At 34.2% G+C, this 12439-nt stretch overlaps 1 protein-coding gene across 1 annotated transcript in view; it reads left to right on the forward strand.

Moving 5' to 3' along the window:
* LARGE1 (LARGE xylosyl- and glucuronyltransferase 1) overlaps window positions 1–12439 on the forward strand; it is a 347751-nt gene that overhangs the window by 1223 nt on the left and 334089 nt on the right. The gene's annotated exons all lie outside the window — the stretch shown is intronic.

Here is a 12439-nt window from a genome sequence, read left to right on the forward strand (position 1 = left end):
TCCCTCTCTCTTGAAATTCTCGTGCACTTCGATCCCGCACATATTTCTGTAGAAGGAAATGTGCCTTCTATGCCCCCCACTCTCCAAGGGTCTGATAGAATTGTAGCGTTAAGGCTTCTGATCCAAAGAAAGTGGTTTATTGTACACGTAACATTGATACATTGATACATTGTACATATAACACTGCATCCTTGGGAATAAACATCCCAGGTCTGAATGGATCTGCACAGGATCACAGCAACTTTGAAAACATTCGCTAGTAGTAGATGATGTACCTTTTTCAGGAGCTGACAAAGAACGGCGAGATTTTATTTGGAACATAAGGCACTTGTGTAAGATTGAAACTCCTCTGTAGAAAAAGTAACTTTTGACTGCTTTTCACTTTTTTTAAAAAAAGAAAAACGTTGTTTCTGGATCTGGGACTTTAAAAAGTTGGGAGAAATGTCACTTGTTACCTGCCATTGAAAAGATTGTTTCAGGACACTTTGTAAGTGAACAAGTTGGGCGAAGTGGACTCCCCCCCCCCAATACTTTGGTACTCTGGTAGTGTTCAGCTTGAACACAAAATATTTCAACTTATTAGTGAGATTAGTGAGAATCTCCTCACTGACCTCAATCAGATATTTTCACTGTAGAGTCCAGACTGCATGACAGCATGCCGGGGGAGTGGTGGGGGCAGTGTTAGAATCCTATTAGTATCACTATTGCATTATATGCCACTTTTATAAAAAGGGATTAGAAGGTGGAATAGCAAAGAGGAGCATGTTTATAGTTAGAGTACAAAATCCTGTTAATCTCAGCATTTATACAAATACGTAATTTTTGAGCCAGTTCTTAATAAGAGAGAATGTGAAGCATGTCTTAGGCATTGAGAAAAAAGAGAAATTTGCCATGGAATGAAAGATATGAATGAAGCAGATGAAAATTTAGAAACAAATGTGCAGTTTGTCCATAAACATGTGTATCCCTAACTAAAAATCAGTTTGCCAAATGAGGCATATGTTTTAATAATTTGTGATATTAACTATAATTGGAAATGTGATCTGCAGAAATATTAATAAATGTAATAAAATCTCCAATGAGCAGCTTTGATTAACTTGAAAGCTTTCCTTTTATATCCGAATTATATTACATAGTATCTTTTGTTTATAATGAAACAGCTAGCAAAAGACCTTCTTCTTTATCTAAAAATACTTTTTAGTGTATCCACACCTGAAGGTATGTTAATTAGCATGCTAGAAAGGTCATTTCAACATTTTCACAAGCAAGCTTTCTGGCTGCTTTGACTTAACCGATTACATTCAATAAAGAGCTGTCACATTATCAGCTGTGTCCACTTCTTTTCCAGGATGAATGGGCAGTAAACATTTTTCAGTCTTTGAATTTATTAAAGCCAGTCTCCTCCTTTAATAGACAATGTGGTTAAATGGGATCTTTTCAAGGAATAGATTGCTTTCAACTCCTTAAGTACAGTGTTAGATGACTATTTAATTGAAAGGAGGGTGTATTATACACTGCTTACATTTATGTAACAGATTTTTGTTGTTATACTGTCTGTGTATTATATCATTTAATTCATTAAGTTCATCTCCCTCGGGAACAAATAAACAATGTATTGACTCTGTAGAGGTAACATGAATTTGTCAAGCCTTTCTTTAAGTATTGCTATAAATATTCCTAATTTATAGTCTGCATTCCACATCCACCTGATATAGCCCTCTTTTGGCTGTGTAAAATTTTTCTTAATGGAGACTCCTTTTGTATTATCATTAAAGACAGCAAGTAAAGGTTTTGTCATAGCTGACTGATTCTGGAGGCATATGTGAAAATGTTTTAATTAAACAACTGTAAAATCCTGAAGAGTTAACCCCAAATTTCTCTCTTCATTTTATTTTTATTTGTGCTTAGAATGGAATATGATAGACAAACCTAGACGTCAAGAGGTAAAATCATTAACTTAGTATGCTAAGCAGTGTTGCATAACTATAGTATACTTTTTAATGTAACAAACTAACTTTTTAAAATGTATTTCACTTTGTTCACCGAACCCAAGAGCTATTGAGTGACTCTTAAGTCTGATCCTACATAACCCACTTTGCATAAATTTAGTAGATTAATGAATTTGCTATGCGGTAAATATGTGGGAGTTATGTTGTTTTGTCTTGACCACCCTGAGATTTGAATTCAAGATGCCAAGTTAGAGTGGTATACAATTTGCAGTGTTGTAGGCAAATGAACAAGTGTGGGCATTTTGGACTGGAGAACAATAATTTAGTTTTTAGCTTAAATACTGGAAGTAGAGCTGGGAAGAACATGAACATCTGACAAGAACATGAATGAACACAAATTCTAAATAACTCTCTCATAATATTTGGAAATTTTCATGTTATTAATGTTTTCTAATAGAATATTTATAGACTTTATTTTCTCAAACTTTGTGGGAAAGAAAACTGAAGTGACCACTGGGATTTTCAGATAAGTCTTTAAATCATAATTCAGGATTGATTTGTAAGCAGATATGACAAACTAACTTTTAATATAACTAACTTTTTAAAATGTAAAATTACATAGGATCAGACTTAAGAGTCACTCAATAGCTCTTGAGTTATTTTATTCGGTGAACAAAGTGAAATACATTTTAAAAAGTTAGTTATATTAAAAAGTTAGTTATGCAATACTGCTTAGCATACTAAATTAATGATTTTACCCCTTGACGTCTAGGTTTGTCTGTCATAGCCATGTTTCCCTGGCTTTGACTCCAATTATGAATTCTCTCAGGCTTCCGTTTAACTTTAGTAAAATTAAGAGGTTTGAGTAATTATTTCATCATGTAGTTATACGGGAATGCTAAATTAAATGTGTTAGTGAGTGTGTGTTAGATGCTAATTCAGATCAAGTATAAGAAGTTATGCACTATACTTTTTGGAATCTTAGTACATTAGCTGTTAAAAATAATGATGACCCTTTTAGCTAAGAGGACATGCATCTTAATAAGATGAATGATAAATCACTCTGTACTCAAAATGTCATATAAATTAGTCTTTATAGCCTTTGTACTTGAGAAATACAGAAACTTTGATAAATGAACTGAAGGTTGCTTACCTTTCCCCTGTAGTTTCAAGAAGCACCTGTGAGTACTCCATTGGAATAATATTTTAATTTTATATATCAACAGTTCTAAATTGCTATTTGTATTCTTCAATCTTCTATTCAGCAATATATTAGAGCAAATACTATTGTTGCTATTCTTGGCCTCTCTTGGTACATTGGAAATCTAGTAACTACAATGTGCCCAAATTTTAATAAGATTGATAGAAAAATATAAATTAAAATTAAGTAGGTTCAGGAATTCCTACTACCTTGACATTCTTTTTCATTGATGGGATCACAACTTTGTGATCATTAAGGCTTAAAGGGCAGGTAAAAATCTGCAGTGGCTGCATAGTTATTGATAGGAAATTGACTTGGCAGCTTTGCGGTTGAGGGTGTACAAGTTATGCCATCTATATTAAGGTTAGTACATTCCCCCCCCTCCCATTTTTTCTCCCCGAGTCCTACTTAGAATCAGTATTTTGGCTGAATGTCTTGGCTGATGTCATGCATTAGCAGTTTTTTTCCCCCTTCCATTTAATCATCTGATTCTTGGAGACTGTCTAGATAAATCTTTACATTTTTCTTGGCAAAGATTTTTTTAAAAAGTGGTTTACCATTCCTTCCTTCCCTAGAGCTGAGAGAAAGTGACTGGCCCAAGGTTACCCAGCAGGCTTTGTGGCCAAGTCAGCATTGGAACTCAGAGCTTTCTGGTTTTTATACTGGCTTTCTGATTAGCAAATACTTATAATAACTATACTTTGGGAATGCACTGGAAGAATATACTTGAATATGTACTATTAGTAGTGCTAGAAGGTAAAACTAATAGCTATGAAAATGGAAGATATCCTGTCTGTTTTTTACACACACACACACACACACACACACACACACACACGTAGATTTTCATGGGTACAGGTATGTAGGTCTAGGTGTGTTCGGGTCTTTTCCCGTGTAAGATTAATCTTATACAGGAAAAGACCCGAACACATCTAAACTACATACGTATGTGTGTGTGTGTGTGTGTGTGTGTGTGTATGTGTGTGTGTGTGTGTGTGTGTGTGTGTGTGTGTGTGTGTGTGTATATATATATATATATATATGATTTGAAATGTCATCATACAGACTTTTAATAAACCTTTAAGATGTTGAAGAAGTACACATGAAAGAGAATTAGAATAGGGCTGAATACTAAAATGCTAGGTACTGTATGCAAGCTATTGAACTTTATTGGAATTCTAAGACTTCTTTAAGTACAATGTTGAACAGATTAACATGGAATTTACAAATATACTACGGGGTTGAAACAAAACTATATATTTTTCTGATCGTGATTATTATTAGAACATTTCGGCTAGGTAAAGTTGTTTTCTTCACAAATAAATTTCATTGGTGCACAGAACTATCTCTTATGTGAGTTTTATTCAGCATCTGTTATTTTGTGTCTCTCTTTTGGAAATGAAATGTTCTTATGTATTCTGCAGTGATGCACAATGCTACAAATTTGCCTAATCATCTAAGCATTTCTTGTAACACAGATATCTATGTACTCTATGTACAATATGGAAATAGAAGTATTCTAAAAATACTTAGAAATAGAAGTATTCAAAGTATTCCATATTGGCCGTCAAAATCCAGTTTTCATAATTGTCCTTTTTAATTATGTATCTTGGAGCTCAGATATTGGGATAAATTGATACTAGACAAGAGTGGCCATAAAGTGATTGGTTTAATTGGCTATGTTGGTATAATTCTAGAAACCATAATGCTTATGCTTTTTTTTCAACAAAAATGTGTTCACATTAAGTACATTATATGTGAAGTCAGGTAGTACAAAAAGACTGGTGGATAATTTGGGATGGAGGACTATTCCCTGATTACAAACTTTGACTCTGTACATGGATCATGACCTATTTCCTTGAGTTTGGGTTTAAAATGTTACATTGAGGCTAATATTTTAAAATTGAAGTAGGTAAGGGAAAATCTTGTTTTGCGTTCTCCTTTGTTGCAACTAAGAGCTCCTATGTTGCAACTATGTTGCACCTAGGAGCCTCCATAGAATATATAAACATTGCGATCACTTTTGTACTTTACAGTGAATTTTAGACACCAGAAGCTTTGCTTTTAAAGAAGAATTTGCAATCACTGTGAAGTTGCTTTTGTTGACCCACAAAAGTTGGTCACACCTGATTCAAAACAAGTCTATGTAACGTTCTTTATAGTATTAGATTTTTGCTTTTGTAAACTCCAGATAAAATGTATTTATAGGAAATCAATTATTTTGACCAAAAAAGCTCAATAAAATTCTGTATTCTGTTATTAAATTTGATTGGGGGGGGTTACTTGTTTGTTTTTATTTGTAAAAAATAAGCAGCATGTAAAAATGCAAGTTTCAAACATTAATTTTACTTGGTTGTTGTCAATACTCATATTTTGTACTGACCACATGCCACTGGTGAATTACTTGTTAGATATTTGCTTTCCAGTTATATAAACCACAAACCCAATGAGCAAACTACAGAAAATTTCAACTTAAATTTTTTCTAGCTAAGATTGTAAGGAAAAAAAACATACATTCTCTAGAGACATTACTGAGAACCCAAAGGTAGTGTTAATGAATGTGTAGGCATGCTGAAATTCAAAAATAGAATTAGAACAATTGAGTTGAAGTCTCTTTATATTTTTCCCTTCTGATTTTAATGATGGTTTTGGATGAACAGCAATCAGTATTAATCACAAGCCTTTTGGGTAATCAGACATTTCTGGCACCAAAAATGCCATCTTCCACCTGCAGCAAAACCAATAATATATGTCTTGTTCTTTGATAACAACTTGCTTCTCCTATACATTCTTGAATTCACTTTAGGTTTTGGTGCAAATGAGAATTGACAGTAGTATCTATAATATCTCTCAGGCTTAACTGCCTAGAGATACTGTATATATAAGCCATAGCTAAGCAACAGCAACATGGAAGATTTCTATCATCGTCACAAGGCAAAACTCAATCAATGTGAATGTATGCCACATTAATGCATTTCATGCTCTGTTGGTTTCCCATTTAATCTTGGATACAATTCAAGTTTTGATGCTCCTCATTTATGATTTTCAGGATTGATGCAAATTCTATTAAAGTCCACGAGAAGGTTTCACGGGTCTTCCACTGGGTTTAGAAGAACTCTAGTTTGTTAAAGTCACACTTCTTTGTGTGTTATAGTTGGTGTGTTATAGTTGGTGTGTTGTAGCAAAGCATCAATACTATTACATATCTCCCTGTTAAACTTGTGCAGAGTATACAGATAGTTACTTAATGACTGGTCGCTTAGTAACCATTCAGAGTTACAACAAATCCCCCAAAGGGTGGGTATTACTCTTTTCTGGAGTTCTGATGGCTGCACTTATCCCCACAGTCACATGACTTCATTTCAGATCCTGGCAACTGGCTCACCTTTTCTGATGATTGCAATGTTTCTTAGTCACATGGCCATGGTTAATGACATTTTTTTGCCTATTTTCAGCAGTTTCTGGCAAAAAATACCCATAGGAATACATTGATTTGCTTAGCAACCTTTGTATTTGTTTAATAACCATTGTAAAAAAAAAAATCAAGTCACATAGGTGCTTCAACATATAACCAGCATGACTTACAGTGGAAATTCTAGGCTCCATTAAGCACATAATATTGTCACATATTAACTCATGTCAAGGACTACCCATATGCTCATTTTTTAAAGATAGGACCAATTAGATTTTTAAGAAAAGTTTCAGAACCCAGCTTCAGATATACTGATAATTCCACCATGACTTTCCCTCTTCCTGGTTTGAAGTTTATAAGATTAGGAATAGAAAGAGAAGAACAAAATTTCTTCTTTCTTATAGTACTGTCTGTTCTTCTGTAATTTGAATCCATATTCTATGTCATCCTTCTAGAATGGTAAAACCTTAACCTTAATTGATACCAACTGGCTCCTATTGAACTACTTAAAAACACAATTTTAGTGTATAAAATGTAATTAATAATAAGATTCATAGGCATTGAAACAATGTGTTGCAAATGTTCTTAAAATTTCTCTTAATTCTAAAGTGACATTTCTGTAAAGGATTTCACAGATTCATTGGAAGCTCTTACTAGGAGGCAAAGTAAACAAATGAGATCTTGTTCAGGTGGAGTGATTTTCAAAATACCATATGCTAAGAATTTTATGGAGGCATCATAAGTTTCTTGGTGTCTATTTTTAAGAACAATATGTGACTATACTTACTATGTCACATAACTTTAATCTCGCCTATTTAAGACTCTTGGGTTGTACTTATGAACTTAAAGATATTTGGAACAATTTAAATCAGTAAACCCAATCTTGCTTGGTGCAGAAATACAAGTTAAAGCATCTCTGATGAGCATTTGTCATCTTGAATGCATTCAGTAAAATTAAATGAATTCTATCACAACCTTGGGGAATTAGTTCCATTCCCAAACTATTTTTAATATTAGAAAGGTGTTCTTTTCTTATATTCATTCACAGTCTGTCTTCCTGTAATTTGATTCCATTATTCCATGTCTTCCCTTCTGGAATGCTAAAGTACAAGTCTTGGCTTCTGTATAGAGTAATATCCTTCAGGTATGTCAGAAGTGTGGTATCCTATTTTTTTTTTTTTTGTTCTCTTTTCAAGACTACATTCAGTTTTTCCAGTCTCTATTTCCAGGATCTAGTTTCCCTAAGTATCCTTGCAGTGCATTTTGTCTTGTTAAACTTTCATGACTATGACACAGTACTCAAGGTAGGTTTAACCAGTAAAGATTAAAGTACAGCTGCTACTTTCTATAATTTTGGAACTATAATTTTGTTTGATGCTGCATCAAGTTGCATTATTCTTTCATCCATATCCCTACATTATCTGCCAATTTTTAATGTTCATTAGGACACATACAATTTTTTTAAAATGGTTGTTTTTATAAAGGATACTCAAGGATTTTGTCCTTTCTCAAAGCCTTTCTGAACAATTTTCCAAAACAAGGGAAAGTTTGTGTGTTTTACAGAAGACAAATAACTTCAACAAATTACACTTCTCTCTCTCAGTCATCAAGTGCAGTGTCACACTTTACTGTTTATCCCAGGGGTACTTGACCTAACCTTCAAGGGTTTATAACACATCTCAAAGCTAATGGTAGATTCTACATATTCTATGCATTCTCTTTCTATATATGTTGTAGTTCACATACATTACATAGAATGTGGCTAACTAATCAGATTAATATTTGTGTGCCTATGAAATTGTCAGAGCGTTTGGCAACATGACTACCTTTATGAGATAACCCAGGAGCAACACACATCACATAGAGACTTATACATTTTCTTCATTTATGTTTTTCTTGGTATCTTAATTGATCTTTGAAGTCTTTTGGTATTTTCTTTTTGTAAAAAACAAAGACAAAGTGCTGCTTTTCAAGAAGTTACTTTTATTCTAAGGTAGGAATCCATTAACCTTTATTCTTAGGTTAATGGATTCTGGTGTATGTGCAAATCAGTCACATGATAATTCTGGAAACTTTGTTGTCAGGTGGGCATTTGAAGAAGTGCTGTTTGTAATAGCAATAGCACTTAGACATATATTCTACTTCACAGTGCTTTACAACCGTCTCTGGAGTCAGCCTATTGCCCCCAACAGTCTGGGTCCTCAATTTATCAATCTCGCAAGGATGGAAGGCTGAGTCAACCTTGAGCCAGTAAGAATCAAATTGCAGGCAGTCATTGTGCGACCACGGCTCTTATACTGTTAGATACAGAATAATCTCCTAGAGCATAGGTTGGATCTGGTTCTGAAGAACAATCTTAATGATACTAATCAGATATCTTACATATCTGCTATTCTGTTTGCTTTTTATTGCATCTATCCTTTTCAGAACTGCTTTGGAAAATGAAAGGTAGATGATTTCTTTCACATGGAAAAGAGCACTCAAATGACTTTTTTCTCTAGATTTCATTGGACATTTCACAATAAAGCAATTATTACCTTTCTGATATAATCTACCTTTAGGCCAATCTTTATCTCAGCACTATTTGTATGTCTAACACATCTTATACAAAGGAGAAAGCAAAACTACTCTTTTTTACCAGCTGGGAAGCAAAAGAGAAAGGATGATTATTGCTAAGGTGATACTTCCTCTTTTTTGTTTCCGGTATGCCATTTTACCAATGCTTCATAGGTTGATAAAGGTTTAAAACAGAGGTGGTATTCAGCAGGTTCTGACCAGTTCTGTAGAACCAGTAGCGGAAATTTTGAGTAGTTCGAAGAACCGGCAAATACCACCTGTGACTAGAGATTTTACAGTATCCTTCCCCTGCCACACCCACCAAGCCATGCCCAGAGAACTGGTAGTAAAAATATTTGAATCCCACCACTGGTTTAAAGGAGCAATTTTAAAGACAGATCACAGTTAACTACATGGTACTAGGTATGAAGTAAAATTATCAAGCAGAATGATAGTTGGTGAATGGTATAAAAAGGGCAATTTCTCCAATAACAGATTCTAGATTTTTTTTCTTCCTTAAAAGCAGAACAAACGTAATAAAAACATAATTTCTCTTTATATAATGGTAACAATATTAAAGGAAAGCATGATTATAAGTAATTCCTCAACTTACAACCAATCATTTAGCACCCGTTCAATGTTACAATGACACTGGGAAAAGTGTTGACCAGTTCTACCAGTAATGACTGTCGCAGCTTCCCCACAGTCACAAAATCAAAATTTGGGAGCTTGGCAGCTGACATGTATTTATAGAAATTGCAGCATCCCAGGGCTATGTGCTCAGCATTTGTGACTTTCCCTTTTGACGAGCAAGTTAATGGGAAAAGCTGGGCTTGATTAATGACCATACGATTCACTTAATAACTACAAAGATGTGCTGACCAATAAAAATGGTTGTAAAATTGGGCCTGACTTACTTAACAACCACATTCCTTAAGCAATGGAAATTCTGGTCCCTATTTTGATCGTAAGTTGATGACTGCTGTATTATAACCTTATTATTTAGGATCTCAAGACTCAGTCTGAATTAATTCCTGTCATATAAGTGATTCCTTATGCTAAGCAGCATTTATAAGTCCACAGTTGCTTCAAATTTTCACAGTGGATACGAGAAGACAGAAGCATAAAACAAGGGTATGATTTACTGCAATTTCATAAATTGATTTGGGGGTCTTTTGTTTGTTGACTCTTGTTCCTTGGAGATTGTGTCTTCTGAATCTGCTTTATAGTTCTGGAAATGGGAGCTCACAGTAAGAATAGCTTGTTGCTTCCAGAAAAAGCAGTCCTGACTGTGAAATACAATAATATTCTCATGTTTTTTTCTTTTGCTGACTTATGAACATAACAGGAAACTGAAAATGATACACATTTTATATAATCAATATAATTATAGTGTGAATTGTCATGCGGCACAAATTGAAACATAATAATTCATAAATAATTCAGTTCACTTGAATGGAATTTACTACCCTCTGAGTTTAGGATTTGGCACTGGGAGCTTTGAAAACAGAAATTGTTGGGGTATATTTTATAAGCATTTAAACTTGTGTGCACATTGAAACTTTCTGTTTGGACTAAGCAAGAGTAAGTGAAAAATGGTAAAGGAATGTGAAAGAATAAGCAAAGACATTAAAAGCATGAGATAAGAAAAGGAAACAAAGTTAAATTTAGTTTATCCCAACATCATTTACTATACCTCAATATACCTTTCTAACTTTGCAAACCATCTTGACTTCTATGGTATCCATATACTGGTTCAGAAAGACACAAACATTTAGATATAATCTAAAACACTGTTATGTTCACTGTCCAGGAAACAAAAATGAAACTGGAATGATTAAGGTGTATATGATAGGTATGCCAAACACATTCACATAGGGAATTATCTGTAAACAGGAATCAACAGATTTTGGGTGGACTTCATGATGTAACAAATATGTCTTTTCACCTGGAAAAGTCCCAGTAGCCACATATTGTCATTTGGTTAGAGACAGCAGACAAGTACTAGTTGTCTTGACGATGCAAAGACAAATGTGTCTACCTAGCTTAGAAAGTCAGATATGTCTGATGATACAAATAGAAAACTAAAAGTTCTAAAACTTAACAAAAGATCAAATTGAAATAAGATATTAGCATGAACCAGTTAAGACTGAGGAAATGTATTGTTTTTTTGGTGATGATAATACTATTTGCTATACATTTTTAATACTGCACATAAACATTTGCCTTACATCTTCACTTTTGTATTTTGGACATATTTTTGGCATTCTTCCTACTGCTGTGAAAAGGAACAATAACTGAAAGCAAGCATCCTTTCCTTGTTCCTTTTGTGATTGTGGCTAAAAAAAAATCCACAAAATGTATAAAAATGTATCCTCCCTTTTCTTTAGTTATAACCTTGTAATGGAAAAAGGTGGCTGTTCTAAAACTACTCTTTCTTTTTAAATATCATCTAAGCAGCTGTCCTGTTGTGACTTCAATAATGCATTATTTCATGTTCAGAGGATTTAATGTGTTTTTTTTGTGCGTGTGATTTTTGTGAGTTGCAGTTAGATGATAAGAAAAATCACAGTAATAAGCTAGATGTAAATGCCTGCTGACTTCTAAAAATTTTAAACAACTGAATTTCCCTCAAGTTTTCCAAATATTGCATGGCTTGTTCATAGACATGAGATCCTAGAAAAGATTCAGCAATGATGAATGTCTTACCTTGCTGATGAATTCAATAGGTAAGTAATCTTAGTTAAATATTATGTTATATAGGTGAGAGAATGATGGCAAACCAGCTATTATATTGTTCAGAAAATTTAATCTCTAAAATTGATAAATAAATAGCAGCTGAGAAATGTTTGACTATGAAATAATTTATTTGAACCTGAGGTGTAAGGAATCCATGTTTATGACATATGCACTTAAGAAATGTTTTGAATTTGTACTGGGACTGAAGTTTGCTTTCTTTTGTAAAATCTTCAACATGAACGTTACATTCCACTTTTGTTTTTTGTTTTTTTTGCTTTTGTGTATGATTTCTTATTCATTTGTCTATATTAAGTATAAACCATCTGTGATAGAAAATGTTGAGTTAGGGCCATGATGGCGAACCTGTGGCATGCACAGCCAACTCTGCGGGCACGTGAGCCGTCACCCCACCTCAGTTCCATGGCGCATGTGCGCGCGCCTCCCACCAGACACCTGATTTTTGGGTATCTGTCATGCATGCGTGGGGAGCGGGGTGCATGAGGGAGAGCATGGGGGTCCTGCGTGCATATGCAGGGGGCGGGGGAGGTCATGCATGCATTGCATTATGGGTACAGGGTTTCG

This window comes from Pseudonaja textilis, chromosome 5, assembly GCF_049901715.1.
Source record: "Pseudonaja textilis isolate UNSWEBS1 chromosome 5, rPseTex1.2, whole genome shotgun sequence".
Taxonomy (NCBI): domain Eukaryota; kingdom Metazoa; phylum Chordata; class Lepidosauria; order Squamata; family Elapidae; genus Pseudonaja; species Pseudonaja textilis.